Consider the following 18,662-nt stretch of genomic DNA (forward strand, 5'->3'; position numbering starts at 1 on the left):
ATTTCTACCAGCAGTGCAAGAGGGTTCCCGTTTCTCCACATCCTTGCAATACCTGTTGTTCCTTGTGTTGTTGCTTCTAGCCATTCTGACAGGTGTGACATACACCATTGTTATTTTAATTTTAATTTTCCTGAAAATATATTAGTGATGTAAAGCATCTTTTCATGTGTTTGTTGGCCATCTGGATGTCTTCTTTGGAAAAATTTCCTGAAAAATTTCCTGAAAAAATATTAGTGATGTAAAGCATCTTTTCATGTGTTTGTTGGCCATCTGGATGTCTTCTTTGGAAAAATTTCTGTTCATATTCTTTGCCCATTTTCTAATTGGATTATTTATTTTTCAGTGTTGGATTTTTTATACATTTTTATATATGTTGGATACTTTTTATTACAAATGTCATTTGCAAATATCTTCTCCCCTTCCACAGATTGCCTTTTAGTTTTGTGGATTGTTGCCTTCACTATGCAGAAGCTTTTTATTTTGAAGTCCTAATAGTTTATTTTTACTTTTTTTTCCCCTTGCCTTGATTTTAGTCATTCTGAAATGTGTGAAATGGTATCTCATTGTAGTTTTGATTTGCATTTTCCTGATGATGAGTGATATTGAGCATCTTTTCATGGGGCTGTTGGTCATCTCTATGTCTTCTTTGGAAAAATGTCTATTCATGTTTTCTGCACATTTTTAAATCAGATTATTTGGTTTTTGGGTGCTGAATTTCCTGAGTTCTTTATATATTTTGGATATTAACCCTTTATCAGATATGTCGTTAGCAAATATTTTCTCTCATTCCATAGGTTGCCTTTTAATTTTGCTGATTATTTCCTTCATGATGTAGAAGCTTTTTATCTTAATTAAGTCCTGGTAGTTTATTTTTGCTTTTGTTTTCCTTGCCCCAGGAGACATATCTCGAAAGGAATTGCCATGGCCGATATTGAAGACATTACTGCTTGTGTCCCTTTCTAGGATTTTGACGATTTCAGTTTTTTCATTTAGATCTTTAATGAATTTTTAAAAGATTTATTTATATTAGAGAGAAAGAGAGAGCAGGGAGGGGGCAGAGAGAGAGAGAGGGAGAGAGAGAGTCTTAAGCAGACTCCACCTTGAACATGGAACCCAACATGGGGCTCAGTTTCTGACCCTGAGATCATAACAAGAGTCAGATGCTTAACCAACTGAGCCACTCAGGTGCCCTAATCTTTAATGCATTTTGAATTTCTTTTCGTAAATGGTGGGAGAAAGTTGTCCAGTTTCATTCTTTTGTATGTTGCTGTCCAGTTTTCTCAGCACTATTTGTTGAAGGGACTTTTTCCCATTGGATATCTTTTGCTGCTTGGTCATAGATTAACTGGCCATGGATATGTAGGTTCATTTCTGGTATTTTTATTCTGTTCCATTGATCTATGTGTCTGTTTTTTGTGCCAATGCCATACTGTTTTGATCACTACAGCCTTGTAATAGAACTTGAAGTCCAGAATTGTTATACCTCCAGCTTTGATTTCCTTTGTCAGGGTTGCTTTGGTTATTCAGGATCTTTTGTGGTTCTCTACAAATTTTGAGATTATTTTCTGTACATCTGTGATAAATATCTTTGGTATTTTAATAGGGATTGCATTGAATGTGTTGATTGCTCTGGGTAGTATAGCCATTTTAACAATATTTGTTCTTCTAATCCATGAGCATGGACTGTCTTTCCATTTCTTTATGTCATCTTCAATTTCTTTCATTATTGTTTTCTAGTTTTCAGAGTACAGGTATTTTACTTCCTTGGACAAGTTTATTCCTAGGTATTTTATGGTTTTTTGGTAGAATTTTAAATGGTATTGATTCTTTGATTTTTCTTTCTGCCCCTTCATTACTACTGTATAGAAATGAAACAGATTTCTGTATGTTGATTTGGTATTCAATTTTGCTGAATTTGTGTATCAGTTCTAGCAATTTTCTTGTGGAATGTTTTGGGTTTTCTATATAGAGTGTTATGTCATCTGAAAATAGTGAAAGTTTCACTGTTTCCTTGCTGATTTAGATACCTTTTATTTATTTTTGTTGTCTGATTGCTGTGGCTATGACTTCCACTACTCTGTTAAACAATAGTGGTGAGAATTGACATCCCTGTTTTCTTCCTGACTATAGAGGAAATGCTCTAAGGTGTTCCTCATCGAGCATATTAGCTGTGGGTTTTTCATATATGGCCATTCTTTCTTTTTTTTTTAAAGATTTTATTTATTTATTTGACAGACAGAGATCACAAGCAGGCAGTGAGGCAGGCAGAGAGAGAGGGGGAAGCAGGCTCCCCGCTGAGCAAAGAGCCCGATGCGGGGCTTGATCCCAGGATGCTGGGATCATGACCCGAGCCGAAGGCAGAGGCTTAACCCACTGAGCCACCCAGGTGCCCCAATATATGGCCTTTTTATGTTAAAATATCTTTCCACTAAACCTACTTTGTTGAGTATTTTTATCATGAATGGATGTTGTACTTTGTCAGATGCTTTTTCTGCATCTATTGAAATGATCTTATGGTTCTTATCCTTTCTTTTATTAATGTGGTGTATCATGTTGATTGATATGTAAATATTGAACCACCCTTGCAGCCCAGAAATAAATCCCACTTGATCATGTTGAATGACTGTTTAATGTACCTTTGGATTTGATTTGCTAGTATTTTGCTGAGAGATTTTGTATACATGTTCATAGGCAATATTGGCCTATAGTCATATATTATATATAATATTGGCCTTTAGTGGAATCCTTATCTGGTTTTGGTATCAGGGTAATGTTGGCCTCATGGAATGAGTTTGGAAGTATTCCTTCCTTTTCTATTTCTTGGAATAGTTTTTGAAGAATATATATTACATCTTCTTTAAACGTTTGTTAGAATTCCCCTTGGAAACCATCTGGCCCTGGAGTTTTGTTTGTGGGAATTTTTTTGATTTCTGTTTCTTTGCTAGTTATCAGTCATTCAAGTTTTCTGTTTCCTGCTGTTTCAGATTTAGCAGTTTATATATTTCTAGGAATTTATCCATTCCTTCCAGGTTGTCTAATTTGTTAGCATATGGTTTTTCATAATATTTACTTATAACAGTTTGTATTTCTGTGATGTGGGTTGTTCTTTCTCTTCTCTCATTTGTAATTTTATTCATTTGGGTCCTTTCTCTTTTTTTGATAAATCTGACTAGAGGCTTATTAATTGTATTAGCTTTTTTCAAAGAACCAGGTCTTGATTTCGTTGATTTTTTTTTTTAGTTTCTGTATCATTTATTTCTGCTCTAATCTTTACTATGTCCTTCCTTCTGCTAGATTTAAGCTTCATTTTTTGCTCTTTCTACCTCCTATAGGTGAGATGTTAAGTTGTTGATTTCAGGTTTTTCTTGCTTCTTGATTTAGGCCTGTATTGCCATATACTTCCCTCTTAGGACCACTTTTTTACATCCCAGATGTTTTGATTGTTGTGTACTCATTTTCATTTGTTTCCACAAACTCTTTAATTCCTTAGTTGATTTCCCGGTTGACCCATTGTTTAGTAGCATGTTGTGTTGCCTCCATGTGTTTGTGATATTTCCATAGTTTTTCTTGTGATTGACTTCTAGTTTCATAGTACTGTGGTTAGAAAAGATTCATAGTATGATTTCAATCTTTGTATTAGCTGCTGCCTTATTTGTAACCCAATACATGATTTATATGGGAGAATATCCCATAGAGTCTTTAAAAGAATGTGTGTTTTACTGTTTGAGGATAGAATATTGTGAATATATCTGTTAAGACCATTTGGTTTAAAGCCATTGTTTCCTTGTTGATCTTCTGTTTAAATGATCTTTCTATTAATATATGTGGGTTGTTAAAGTCCCCTACTCTAATTGTATTACTGTCAGTAAGTTTCTTTATGTTTGTTATTAATTGTTTTGTATATTCAGGTGCTTCCATGTTGGGTGCATAAATATTTATCATGGTTTGATATTCTTGTTGGAGCGTCCCCTTTATTATGACATCATCCCCTTTTTGTTTGCCACTAGATGAAACACAGGACCTTATCTTTTTTTATTTATATTGTTATATTTGAGCTATATTGTTCTGGATGTTTTAGATATTGTAATAAGCCAAGAAAAAGAAATAAGAGACTTGCATATTGGGAAGGATAAAAACTCATTATTTGTTATTGCTCTATCTGCCATCTTGGAAAAATCTAAGAAAATCAACTAGAAAACTATGAAACTAAATAAACTTAATAAAGTGACCTGGTTTCAAAATATCTAGATGAAATAAAAAAATATATATATATGTATTGACATACATAAATGGAAACACAGGATTTTCTTATTCCCATTACAAAGGCAGATCTTTGTAGGATAAGCAAAGATATTCTTATGGTGGGGAGGAGGCCCCTACTTGCCTGCAGTTGAGATTCTGCAGAACCATGAAGTCCAAGTCCCCAGTCAGGAACATTTTTGAGATGTAGCAGTCTGTATTTACTGGCTTTTACTGCTTCCCCTTGCCACTCTTGGGGACTTTGGTCCATAGCTCTTTGACATGCTCTGCCACCATGTTGCAGTGCCTGTCACTGGCTTTCACATGGCCCAGGAGCTTCTTACTGTTATTCCAATTCATGATCACATGAAGAGTGTTGTTCTTCACTACTGCATTAGCACAGAGAGTGGATCCATGCTTACTTCTTCCTCCTGCCACTCCTGCAGTGCCTCCATGGTCATCTCAGTTTTGGACTTTTTGAGGAGGCTCATGGTAGTAGAGGCTGTGCCCCCAGATTAGTGCTGTCCCTCCATGTTTCTTCTATTTCTCTCTTCTGTATCTCGTGTTATGGTCTTTCTTTAAAGTCTAGTTTTTCCAAAACAAATATTGCCACTTCCACTTTCTTTTGACGTCCATATGCATAATAAATATATTTCCATCCCCTCATTTTCAATCTGCAGGCGAGTAAATGAGTCTATTATAGGCAGCATATAGCTAGGTCTTGTATTTTATTCATTCTGACACCCTATATATTTTTAAAAAGATTTACTTATTTATTTGTGAGAGAGACTGGTAGGGGGGAGGAGAAAAGGGAGAGGGGAGAGAGAATCCCAAGCAGACTCTGTACTGAGCATGGAGCCCGATGCAGGGCTCAATCTCATGACCCCAAGATTATGACCCAAGCTGAAACCATGAGTTGGACACTCAACCAACTATACCACCCAGGTACCAACCCTATGTTTTTTGATTGGAGTGTTTGGTTCACTTACATTCATAGTAATTATTGATAGATACATATTTATTTCCATTTCATTACTTCTTTTTTAATTGTTTCTTGTCTTTGTTGCTGTTGGTCTCTCCTTTGCCCTGAGAGAGTCCCCTTTAATATCTTCTGCTGGACTGCTTTAGTGGTCACAAACTCCTTTAGTTTTTGCTTGTCTGGGAAACTCCTTATCTCTCATTTATTCTGAGTAACAGCCTTGGTGGATAGAGTATTGTTGGCTGCAAATTTTTTCCATTTGGCACTTTGAATTATCATCCCACTCCCATCTGGTTTGCCAAGTTTCTGTTGAGAAATCTCCAGCTAGCCTTATGGGTCTTCCCTTTAAGTTAAGGAGTTCTTATGTCTTGCTGCTTTTTTTTTAAAAAAAAGATTTTATTTATTTATTTGACAGAGCTCACAAGTAGGCAGAGAGGCAGGCAGAGAGAGAGGAGGAAGCAGGCTCCCTGTGAAGCAGAGAGCCCGATGTGGGGCTCGATCCCAGGACCCTGGGACCATGACCTGAGCTGAAGGCAGAGGCTTAACCCACTGAACCACCCAGGCGCCCCTGTCTTGCTGCTTTTAAGATGTTTTCTTTATAACTGTATTTTGAAAATGTAATTATAATATGTCTTGATGTTGGCCTGCTATTGTTGATTTTGATGGGCGTTCTCTGTGCTTCCTGGATGTGGACATCTGTTCCCTTCATCAGATTAAGGAAGTTTTCAACTCTTCTTTCTTCAAGTAAATTTTCTTTTTTGTTCATAGGATAAGACAAGCCTAGGGTCCGCTTACCCGCTGCCATCTTCCCTCTCTCCTCCATCCTTTGTATCAATTTTTAATTTAAAGTTTTTTTTGTCTGATATTAATATAGCTACCATAGATCTTTTTTAGTTTTTATTTACATGGATGTGTTTGAAAAGCTGTCTTCTAAATTGTACCATTTTGCATTCCCACCAGCAATGGGGGAGATTTCCAGTTCCCCCGCATCCTTATCTGCATATGACTTGTCAGTATTTTAGAGTTTTGTCTTTCTAATATATGTGTAGTGATGGCCTATTTTACTTCACTGTTATTTAGCTACTTTTTATTTTTATTTTTATCTTATCATTTTTTAAAATTTCTTTTCAGGATAACAGTATTCATTGTTTTTGCACCACACCCAGTGCTCCATGCAATACATGTCCTTCCCAATACCCAACACCTGGTTCCCCCAACCTCCCACCCACCGCCCCTTCAAAACCCTCAGGTTGTTTTTCAGAGTCCATAGTCTTCCATGGTTCATCTCCCCTTCCAATTTCCCTCAACTCGCTTCTCCTCTCCATCTCCCCATGTCCTCTATGTTATTTCTTATGCTCCACAAATAAGTGAAACCATATGATAATTGACTCTCTCTTCTTGACATATTTCACTCAGCATAATCTCTTCCAGTCCCGTCCATGTTGCTACAAAAGTTGGGTATTCATCCTTTCTGATGGAGGCATAATACTCCATAGTGTAAATGGACCACATCTTCCTTATCCATTCATCCGTTGAAGGGCATCTTGGTTCTTTCCACAGTTTGGCGACCATGGCCATTGCTGCTATAAACACTGGGGTACAGACGGCCCTTCTTCTCACTACATCTGTATCCTTGGGGTAAATATCCAGTAGTGCAATTGCAGGGTCATAGGGAATCTCTATTTTTAGAGATTATCCACACCGTTATCCAAATTGGCTGCACCAACTTCCATTCCCACCAACAGTGGAAGAGGGTTACCCTTTCTCCACATCCTCTCTAACACATGTTGTTTCCTGTCTTGCTAATTTTGGCCATTCTAACTGGTGTAAGGTGGTATCTCAATGTAGTTTTAATTTGAATCTCCCTAATGGCTAGTGATGATGAACATTTTTTCATGTGTCTGATAGCCATTTGTATGTCTTTATTGGAGAACTGTCTGTTCATGTCTTCTGCCCCTTTTTTTATATGATTGTCTGTTTTGTGTGTGTTGAGTTTGAGAAGTTCTTTATAGATCCTGGATATCAAACTTTTGTCTGTACTGTCATTTGCAAATATCTTCTCCCATTCCGTGGGTTGCCTCTTTGTTTTGTTGACTCTTTCCTTTGCTGTGAAGAAGGGTTTGATCTTGATAAAGTCCCAAAAGTTCATTTTCACTTTTGTTTCCTTTGCCTTTGGAGACATATCTTGAAAGAAGTTGCTGTGGCTGATACTGAAGAGGTTACTGCCTAAGTTCTCCTCTAGGATTATGATGGATTCCTGTCTCACATTGAGAAATCTTTTATCCTTTGTGAGTTTATCGTTGGGTATGGTGTAAGAGAATGATTGAGTTTTATTCTTCTACATATAGCTGTCCAATTTTCCCAGCACCATTTACTGAAGAGACTTTTTTCCACTGTATATTTTTTCCTGCTTTGTGGAAGATTATTTGCCCATAGAGTTGAGGGTCCATATCTGGACTCTCTAATCTGTTCCACTGTTCTATGTGTCTGTTTTTATGCCAGTCCCATGCTGTCTTGGTGATCACAGCTTTGTAGTAAAGCTTGAAATCAGGTAACATGTTGCCGCCAGTTTTATTTTTGTTTTTGAACATTTCCTTAGCGATTTGGGGTCCCTTCTGATTCCGTACAAATTTTAGGATTATTTGCTCCAGCTCTTTGAAAAATACCGGTGGAATTTTGATTGGAATGGCATTCAAAGTATAGATTGCTCTAGGCAGTATAGACATTTTAACAATGTTTATTCTTCCGATCCAAGAGCATGGAATGGTCTTCCATCTTTCTGTGTCTTCTTCAATTTCTTTCATGAGTGTTCTGTAGTTCCTTGAGTCCAGATCCTTTACCTCTTTGGTTAGGTTTATTCCCAGGTATCTTATGGTTCTTGGTGCTATAGTAAATGGAATCGATTCTCTAAGTTCCCTTTCTGTATTTTCATTGTTAGTGTATTAGAAAGTCACTGATTTCTGTACATTGACTTTGTATCCTGCACGTTACTGAATTGCTATGAGTTCTGGTAGTTTGGGGGTGGAGTCTTATGGGTTTTCCATATAAAGAATCATGTCATCTGCGAAGAGAGAGAGTTTGACTCCTTCCTTGCCAATTTGGATACCTTTTATTTCTCTATGTTGTCTGCTGTTGCTAGGACTTCTCATACTATGTTGAACAAGAGTGGTGAGAGTGGGCATCCTTGTTGTGTTCCTGATCTCACTGGGAAGGCTGCAAGCTTTTTCCCATTGAGGATGATATTTGCTGTGGGTCTTTCATAGATAGATTTTATGAAGTTCAGGAATGTTCCCTCTATCCCTATACTTTGAAGCATTTTAATCAGGAACGGATGCTGGATTTTGTCAAATGCTTTTTCTGGATCCATTGAGAGGACCATGTGGTTCTTCTCTCTTCTCTTACTGATTTATTCTATCACATTGATGGATTTGTGAATGCTAAAACATCCTTGTAACCTAGGGATGAATCTCACCTGCTCATAGTGGATAATCTTTTAATGTGTTGTTGGATCCTGTTGGCTAGGATCTTGTTGAGAATCTTAGCATCCATATTCATCAGGGATATTGGTCTGAAATTCTCCTTTTTGGTAGGGTCTTTGCTTGGTTTGGGGATCAGGGTAATGCTGGCTTCATAGAAAGAGTCAGGAAGTTTTCCTTCTGCTTCAATTTTTTAAAACATCTTCAGTAGAATAGGTGTTATTTCTTCTTTGAAAGTTTGGTAGAATTCCCCAGGGAATCCATCAGGTCCTGGGCTCTTGTTTGGATTTATCTTTTAAATCACATACTAAATAGAAGAACTATAAACCAAAAACACAATCCTAATAGCTTTTATATTTATATACGTAGTTTCCTTTACCAGTGTTCTTGGTTTCTTTTAATGGTTTCAGTTACAGTTAGTGCCCATTCATTTCTTCCTGCAGAACACTGTCATTTCTTAAAGGACTCTTCTACCAGTGATGAATTCAATGATTTTTTATCTGTGAATGTCTTATTTTATCCTTCACTTTTTGAAGGATTGTGTTTTATGTTATCAGAATCTTGACAGATATTTTTCTTTCTATATGTTATTTCTTTTAATTTTTAGTTTTTTAATAAACATATAATGTATTATTAGCCCCAGAGGTACAGGTCTGTGAATTGCCAGGTTTACACACTTCACAGCACTCACAATAGCACATACCCTCCCTAATGTCCATAACCCCACCCCCCTCTCTCGTGCCCCCTCCCCCTGGCAACCCTCAGTTTGTTTTGTGAGATTAAGAGTCTCTTATGGTTTGTCTCCCTCCCGATCTCATCTTGTTTCATTTATTCTTTTCTTACCCCCCAAACCCCCTACATTGCATCTCCACTTCCTCATATCAAGGAGATCATATGATAGTTGTCTTTCTCCAATCGACATATTTTGCTAAGCATAATACCCTCTAGTTCCATCCACGTCATCGCAAATGGCAGGATTTAGTTTCTTTTGATGGCTTCATAGTATTCCATTGTATATATATATATACCATATCTTCTTTATCCATTCTGTCCATCTGTTGATGGACATCTAGGTTCTTTCCATAGTTTGGCTATTTTGGACATTGCTGCTATAAATATTTGGGTGCACGTGCCCCTTCGTATCACTATGTTTTTATCTTTAGGTTAAATACCCAGTAGTGAAATTGCTGGGTCATAGGGTAGCTCTCTTTTCAACTTTTTGAGGGACCTCCATGCTGTTTTCCAGAGTGGCTGCACTAGCTTGCATTCCCACCAATGGTGTAGGAGGGTTCCCCTTTCTCTGCATTCTACCAGCATCTGTCATTTCCTGACTTGTAAATTTTAGCCATTCTGACTGGTGTGAGGTGGTATCTCATTGTGGTTTTGATTTGTATTTCCCTGATGCCGAGTGATGTGGAGCCCTTTTTCATGTGTCTGTTAGCCATCTGGATGTCTTCTTTGCAGAAATGTCTGTTCATGTCCTCTGCCCATTTCTTGATTGGATTATTTGTTCTTTGGGTATTGATTTTGATAACTTCTTTATAGATTTTGGATACTAGCCCTTTATCTGATATGTCATTTGCAAATATCTTCTCCCATTCTGTCAGTTGTCTTTTGGTTGTGTTAACTGTTTCCTTGCTGTGCAACAGTTTTCATCTTGATGAAATCCCAATAGTTCATTTTTGCCCATTCTTCCCTAGCCTTTGGCAATGTTCCTAGGAAGGAGTTCCTGCAGCTGAGGTCGAAGAGGTTGCTGCCTGTGTTCTCCTCAAGGATTTTGATGGATTCCTTTCTCACATTGAGGTCGTTCATCCATTTTGAGTCTATTTTGGTGTGTGATGTAAGGAAATGTTCCAATTTCATTTTTCTGCGTGTAACTGTCCAATTTTCCCAACACCATTTGTTGAAGATGCTGTTTTTTTTTCCACTGGACATGCATTTCTCCTTTTTGAAGATTAGTTGACCATAGAGTTGAGTGTCTATTTCTGGGCTCTCTATTCTGTTCCAGTGATCTATGTGTCTGTTTTTGTGCCAGTATCATACTGTCTTGATGATGACAGCATTGTAATAGAGCTTGAAGTCTGGAATTGTGATGTCACCAACTTTGGCTTTTTTTTTTTCAATATTCCTTTGGCTATTCGAGGTCTTTTCAGGTTCCATATAAATTTTAGGATTATTTGTCCCATTTCCTTGAAATAAATGGATGGGATTTTTATAGGGGTTGTGTTAAATGTGTAGATTGCTTTAGGTAGCATAGACATTTTCACAATATTTGTTCTTCTAATCCAGTAGCAGGGAACACTTTTTCATTTCTTTGTGTCTTCCTCAATTTCTTTCATGAGTACTTTATGGTTTTCTGAGTATAGATTCTTTGCCTCTTTGATTAGGTTTATTCCTAGGTATCTTATGATTTTCGGTGCAATTGTAAATGGGATTGACTCCTTAATTTCTCCTTCTTCTGTCTTGTTGGTGAAAAGAAATGCAACTGATTTCTGAGCATTCATTTTATATCCTGACACTTTACTGAATTCCTATACAAGTTTTAGCAGTTTTGGAGTGGAGTCTTTTGGGTTTTCCACATATAGGATCATATCATCTGCAAAGAGTGATAGTTTGACTTCTTCTTTGCCGATTTGGATGCCTTTAATTTCTTTTTGTCTGATTGCTGCGGCTAGGACTTCTAGTACTATGTTGAATAGCAGTGGTGATAATGGACATCCCTGCCATGTTCCCAACCTTAGCGGAAAAGCTTTCAGTTTTTCTCCATTGAGAATGATATTTGTGGTGGGTTTTTCATAGATGGCTTTGATGATATTGAGGTAGGTGCCCTCTATTTCTACACTTTGAAGAGTTTTGATCAGGAAGGGATGCTGCACTTTGTCAAATGCTTTTTCAGGATCTATTGAAAGTATATGGTTCTTGTTTTTTCTTTTATTAATGTATTGTATCACATTGATTGATTTCCGGATGTTGAACCAATCTTGCAGCCCTGGAATAAATCCCTCTTGGTCATGGTGAATAATCCTTTTAATGTACTGTTGGATTCTATTGGCTTGTATTTTGGTGAGAATTTTCGCATTTGTGTTCATCAAGGATATTGGTCTGTAATTCTCTTTTTTGATAGGATCCTTGTCTCATTTTGGGATCAGGGTGATTATGGCCTCATAAAATGAGTTTGGAAGTTTTCCTTCCATTTCTGTTTTTTGGAACAGTTTCAGGAAAATAGGAATTAATTCTTTAAATGTTTGGTTGAATTCCTGTGGGATGCTGTCTGCCCCTGGGCTTTTGTTTGTTTGGAGATTTTTGATGACTGTTTCCATCTCCTTACTGGTTATGGATCTGTTCAGGTTTTCTATTTCTTCCTGGTTCAGTTGTGGTAGTTTATATGTCTCTAGGAATGCATCCATTTCTTCCAGATTCTCAAATTTGTTTGTGCAGAGTTGCTCATAGTATGTTCTTATAATTGTTTGTATTTCTTTGGTGTTAGTTGTGATCTCTCCTCTTTCATTCATGATTTTATTTATTTGGGTCTTTTCTCCTTTCTTTTCAATAAATCTTGGCAGGGGTTTATCAGTCTTACTAATTCTTTCAAAGAACCAGCTTTTAGTTTTGTTGATTTGTTCTTTTGTTTGTTTGTTTCTATTTCATTGATTTCTGCTCTGATCTTTATGCTTTCTCTTCTCCTGCTGGGTTTAGACTTGATTTGCTGTTCTTTCTCCATCTCCTTTAGGTGTAGGGTTAGGTTGTGTACTTGAGACCATTCTTGTTTCTTGAGAAAAGCTGGTACTGCTATATATTTTCCTCTCAGGACTGCCTTTGTTGTGTCCCAAAGATTTTGAACCATTGTGTTTTTATTATCATTTGTTTCCATGAATTTTTTCAATTCTTCTTTAATTTCCTGGTTGACCTATTCATTCTTTTGAAGGACGATGTTTAGTCTCCATGTATTTGTCTTCTTTCCAAATTTCCCCTTGTGATTGAGTTCTAGCTTCAGAGCATTGTTGTCTGAAAATATGCAGGGAATGATCCCAATCTTTTGCTACCAGTTGAGACCTGATTTATGACCCAGGATGTGATCTATTCTGGAGAATGTTCCTTGTGCACTAGAGAAGATTGCATATTCTGTTGCTTTGGGATGGAATGTTCTGAATATATCTGCGATGTCCATCTGGTCCAGTGTGTCATTTAAGGCCTTTATTTCCTTGTTGATTTTTTGCTTGGATGATCTATTCATTTCAATCTAGGGAGTGTTAAAGTCCCCTACTATTATTGTATTATTGTCAGTGTTTCTTTGATTTTGTTATTAATTGGTTTATATTGTTGGCTGCTCCCATGTTAGGGGCATAAAGATTTAAAATTGTTAGATCCTCTTGTTGGACAGACCCTTTGATTATGATATAGTGTCCTTCCTCATCTCTTATTGTCTTTGGCTTAAAATCTAATTGATCTGATATAAGGATTGCCACCCCAGCTTTCTTCTGATGTCCATTAGCATGGTAAATTGTTTTCCACCTCCTCACTTTAAATCTGGAGGTTTCTTCGGGTCTAAAATGAGTTTCTTGTAGACAGCATATTGATGGGTTTTATTTTTTTATCCATACTAATACTTTGTGTCTTTTGATTGGGGCATTTAGCCCATTTACATTCAGGGTAACTATTGAGAGATAGGAATTTATTGCCATTGTATTGCCTGTAAGGTGACTATTCCTGTATATTGTCTGTTCTTTTCTGATCTAGTACTTTTAGGGTCCCTGTTTGCTTAGAGGACCCCTTTCAATATTTCCTGTAGAGCTGGTTTTGTGTTTGAAAATTCAGTTTTTGTTTGTCCTGGAAGCTTTTTATCTCTCCTTCTATTTTGAATGAAAGCCTAGCTGGATATAGTATTCTTGGCTGCATATTTTTCTCCTTTAGTGCTCTGAATATATCATGCCAGCCCTTTGTGGCCTGCCAGGTCTCTGTGGATAGGTCCACCTCCAATCTAATGTTTTTACCCTTGTATGTTACAGACTTCTTTTCCCAGGCTGCTTTCAGGATTTTCTCTTTGTCACTAAGACTTGTAAATTTCATTATTATGTGATGAGGTGTGGACCTCTTTTTATTGATTTTGAAGGGCGTTCTTAGCATCTCCTGAATTTTGATGTTTGTTCCCTTTGCCATATTAGGGAAATTCTCTACAATAATTTTCTCCAATATACCTTCTGCTCCCCTCTGTCTTCTTCTTCAGGAATCCCAATTATTCTAATATTGTTTTGTCTTATGGTGTCACTTATTTCTTGAATTCTCCCCTTGTGGTCCAGTAGTTGTTTGTCTCTCTTTTGCTCAGCTTCTTTATTCTCCAGCCTTTGGTCTTCTATATCACTAATTCTTTCTTCTGCCTCATTTATCCTAGCAGTAAGAGCCTCCATTTTTTATTGCACTGCATTAATAGCTTTTTTAATTTCAACTTGGTTAGATTTTAGTTCTTTTATTTCTCCAGAAAGGGCTTTTAGCTCTTTGGAGAGGGTTTCTCTCATATCTTCCATACCCTTTTTGAGCCCAGCTAGAACCTTGAGAATTGTCATTCTGAACTCTAGATCTGACATTTTACCAATGTCAATATTAAGTATGTAGCCTTTGGTACTGCCTCTTGTTCTTTTTTTTTTTTTTTTTTGAGGTGAATTTTCCTGCCTTGTCATTTTGTCTAGATAAGAATATATGAAGGAGCAAATAAAATACTAAAAGGGTGGCAAGGACCCCAGGAAAATGTGCTTTAACCAAATCAGGAGAGACCCCAAATCATTGTGGCGGGGGGAGAAAGGGGATAAAAAGAAGTTCAGAAAAAAATCAACTAAAAAAGAAAACAAGTAAAGAAAAAATATAAAAATTATTATATATATTTTATATATATTATATTTAAAAAAAACATATATCTATATGTGTGTGTGTTAGACTAGTAACTAGAAAAGGGTCATCCACTTAATTTTGGGTGTATTTTGGTCTCTTAGAAGAAACTATCTTCCAAAATTTTAAAGAATAGAAGACATATATAAGGGTAAACACAATGAAGGGATGAAATATGCCTATAAAGATGTAAAAATTTTTTTTTAATTTTTAAAAATGAGTTTATAAATTAAGTTTGTTGGGAGAATAAAGAAGAGGAAGTGGAGAGAATTTTCTCCAGCTGGAGACTAGAACAAGTCCAGAACTAGATTTAGGGTATATTTTGATCTATTAGAAGAAGTTGTACCCCAAATTTTTTAGAAGTAAAAACCCTATGGGTATACAAAATATAAAGTTAGATACAATGAAGGATAAAATATAAGAATTAAGTTTCAAAAAAGATTTTTTAATGAAAGGTATTGTTAAGATAAACTAGTTAAAAAACATTAAAGGAGGAAAGGGTAAACGTTAAAAAAATTAGCAGAAGAAAAGAAATAAAATTAAAAAAATTTTATTGCAAGACTGAAGAAAATTTACTGCAAGACTAAAGAATCATGGGGAGAGAGCCATGAATTCCATGCTTTGCTTTCTCCTCCTCTGGAATTCTGCTGTTCTCCTTGGTAAGTCAGCTTGGTCTTTGCTGGATTTCTTGTTGATCGTTTTGGGGAAGGGCTTGTTGTTTTGATTCTCAAGTGTCTTTGTCCGAAGTGGAATTACACCGCCCCTACCAGGGGCCAGGTTATGTAATCCGCTCGGGTTCGCTTTCGGGAGCTTTTGTTCCCTGAATGCTTTCCGTAGAGTTCCAGAGGACAGCAATGAATATGGAGGCCTCCCAATCTGCGGCCCCAAGGAGCTGAGAGCTCAGGGCCCCACTACTCAATGCGCCTTCAGAGAAAAGCGCTCAATCACTCCCATCTCTCTGGCCTCTGGCTGCGCTTGGAGAAAAAAGCTCAATCACTCCTATCTCACTGCCTCTGACCACACTCCGAGCTCACCCAGCCTGTTACCAAGCACCTTGTCTCTGGCATACAGCTCTGGCTGGAGACTCCAAACCCCACAGATCCCTGAGCTCTTCCAGGGAGTGTATCCCCAGGTCTTGTGGGGACCCCACTCAAAGAGCAGTGGCCTGCGCCACAGATTACGGTTCAAGGTAACCCCGAGTTTATAACTCACTCCTTGGCTCTGTCTCTGTAGCTGGCTTCCCTGCTCTAATACCTGCAAGCGCTGCGACACTCAGACACACCCGATCCTTCTGTGACTCCACGGGACCTGGGGCCACGCTGACCCCGCATGGGTTTCACCCCGGTTTAGCCTCTGGAGCGATGTCCCTCAGTGGAGCATACTTTTAAAAGTCCTGATTCTGTGCTGTGTTGTTCTGCTGCTTACCAGGAGCTGGCCCCTCCCACTGTGGTCTATCTTCCTGTCACATTGGATTCACTTCTCTGCCAGTCCTACCTTTCAGAAAGTGGTAGATTTTCTGTTTCTAGAGTTGCTGCTCTTCTTCTCTTCAAACTCTTGTATTTGTAGGTGTTCACAATGGTTTGATAAGCTCTCTGGTTGGTCTCCTGCTACCTGATGTAGTCTCAGCCTGCTACTTCTCCACCATCTTGACTCTTCCCCCTCTTTCAATACTTTAAAGATGGCATCTCACTCCCTTCTGGCCTCCGTTGTTTCCAAGGAGAAATCAGATGTTAATCTTATTCTTACATGTGGAGTTGCTTATTTTTTCTTGATTTTAAAGATTTTATTTATTTGACAGAGAGATCACAACTCTGTTGTTGTGAGGCAGAGAGGCAGGCAGAGAGAGAGGGGGAAGCAGGCTTCCTGCTGACCGGAGAGCCCGATGTGGGGCTCAATCCCAGGACCCTGAGACCATGACCTGAGACGAAGGCAGAGTCTTTAATCCACTGAGCCACCCAGGCGCCCCCATTTTTTTCCTGCTTTTAAGATGTTTCGTTTGTCTTTGGTTTGTCAGTTTGATTATAATGTGTCTTATTGTGGATATCCTTTAGTTTATGCTATGTGTAGTTTATTGAGCTTCCTGGATGTTTATATTCATGTCTTTTAACAAATTTGTGGAGTTTTCAGTCATCATTTCTTCAAAAATTCTTTGTTCTCCCTTCTTCTGCTCTCTTTCTGAACTCCTATTGTGCATGTGATATTATATTTGTTAGTGCACTACAAGTCTAATGGGCTTTGTTCATTTTTCTGTCACTTTCTCAATTTGCTCTTCAGACTGGATAATTTAAGTCAACCTGTCTTCATATTCACCAATTCCTTCTTTTGCCTGCGGAGATGTGCTGTTGGATTCCTCTAGTAAATTTTTCATTTCATGATTTTCCTTTTCATCTCCAGATTATCTATTCGGTTCCTTTCTCTGTTTTTTAATCTCTTCATTTATATATCCTATTTTCATTCTTCTGATCTTTTTAATTTTTTATATGCTGCCACCTCCTGACAGCACATGGGAGAAGAATAAGGTACAAACAAGTCAGCTGCAAGAGAATGGGAACAAGGAGTGACAGTAGAAAAGACTGTCACCCCGAACAACTCCTCAGTCTCATATTTATTAGAAAGTAAGTAACAACCAACAAACAAGCCATAGTAGATTACACACTGACCATGAGTCTTGTAGATACATTAGAAGAAAGGCAAAATATGCCTGTCACCTAGTACATGACCTATAGTGGACAAGCCCAAACTAAAGGATTGTCTGACTAACTGCTGATGCTTTCAGGGCAAGGGGAGATAATGGAAAAATGAAGCAGGCAGCATTCCAGCCTGAGCAAGCCGGGTATCCCCAGCTGGTTGACTTCAAGGATGCATATTGTTCTCTCCCCCAGAGGCCTGTTGCCAGTGCATGTTTTTCTTAAGGCTATACCTAAGCATCTTGGTAACTAGTATAATTTCTCATAGGTTATATTTTAAGCAGTACATTATTCTGAGGGACAGTTATAATACACAGTTTCTTTTAGCCCTTTGAGCATCTTTAAGACAGTGCATTTAAAGTCTTTGTCTAGTAAGTTATTGGCTGGGCTTCCTGGACAGTTTCTATTAATTTTTTCCCATTAATAAGCTATACTGTTTTGTTTCTTTGTATGCCCTGTAATTTTTTAAAAGATTTTATTTATTTACTTGACAGTGAGAGACACAGCAAGAGAGGGAGCAGAAGCAGGGGGAGTGGGAGAAGGATAAGCAGGCTTCCTGCCAAGCAGGGAGCCCAAGAAGGGCTCGATCCCAGGACCCTGGGATCATGACCTGAGCCAAAGGCAGACACTTAATGACTGAGCCACCCAGGCCCCCCTGCCCTGTAATTTTTTGTTGTTGAAAAACATACATTTAGAATATTATAAAGTAGAACTCTAGAAATTAGATTCTCTACCTCTTTATGGTTTGTTTTTGCTACCTGTTGTAAGTTGGTTTTGTTTGCTTCTTTAGTGATTTTTCTAGATTAAAGAATGTATTCTTTGTTAAATGTGGTTTCTAAAGTCTTTGTTTCTTAACCTTGTCATAAGTTAGTTGATAAAGGCTTCATGAGTGTCTGGAGTCAGAAATAGAAAAGAAGAAAAGTATACTTTCCCAGCCTTTGCAGATTAGCTCTCTTTCTACTCCTTCCATCCAGTTTACAACTCTACTTTAGTCTTTCCCTACTTTTTAAATGCCTGAGGGCCAGTTAGAAGTGAAAGCTTAAGGTCTTCTCTGGCCTTTTCTGAGCATGCATTCCACCCTGCATGTGTGTACCCTTCTTAATTTTATGGTACACAGTGTAGCTTTTAAATACTTATTCTCCTACCTGTTTTGTTGATCTCTTCATTCCCACGCTCTTTATTCTGTTAATTGCCTGTCTCAAGTGTTGTCTTTTGCCCCAGGCTGCTGCACTGAATACTTGTGCCTATAAATGCTTTCAACAAAGGCCACCCAAGAAGGTGCCTCAGACCTGGGAATACTCTGAGTCATATATACAGGGAAGCCTTTGTTTTGGTCTTTGAAGGAGCTTTAAGACCATCAAGACTCACAACCACAATTCTTTGATAATAAGGTCTGTATCG

The 18,662-nt window shown here is 37.8% G+C and overlaps 1 protein-coding gene and 1 pseudogene across 1 annotated transcript in view; one reads left to right on the forward strand and one right to left on the reverse strand.

Annotated features, from left to right (window-relative positions):
- Positions 1–18,662, forward strand: part of ZDHHC15 (zinc finger DHHC-type palmitoyltransferase 15) — a 201,653-nt gene that overhangs the window by 16,624 nt on the left and 166,367 nt on the right. The window lies entirely within an intron of this gene.
- Positions 4,357–4,730, reverse strand: LOC122897488 (annotated as a pseudogene).

Source organism: Neovison vison, chromosome X (genome assembly GCF_020171115.1).
Source record: "Neovison vison isolate M4711 chromosome X, ASM_NN_V1, whole genome shotgun sequence".
Lineage (NCBI taxonomy): Eukaryota > Metazoa > Chordata > Mammalia > Carnivora > Mustelidae > Neogale > Neogale vison.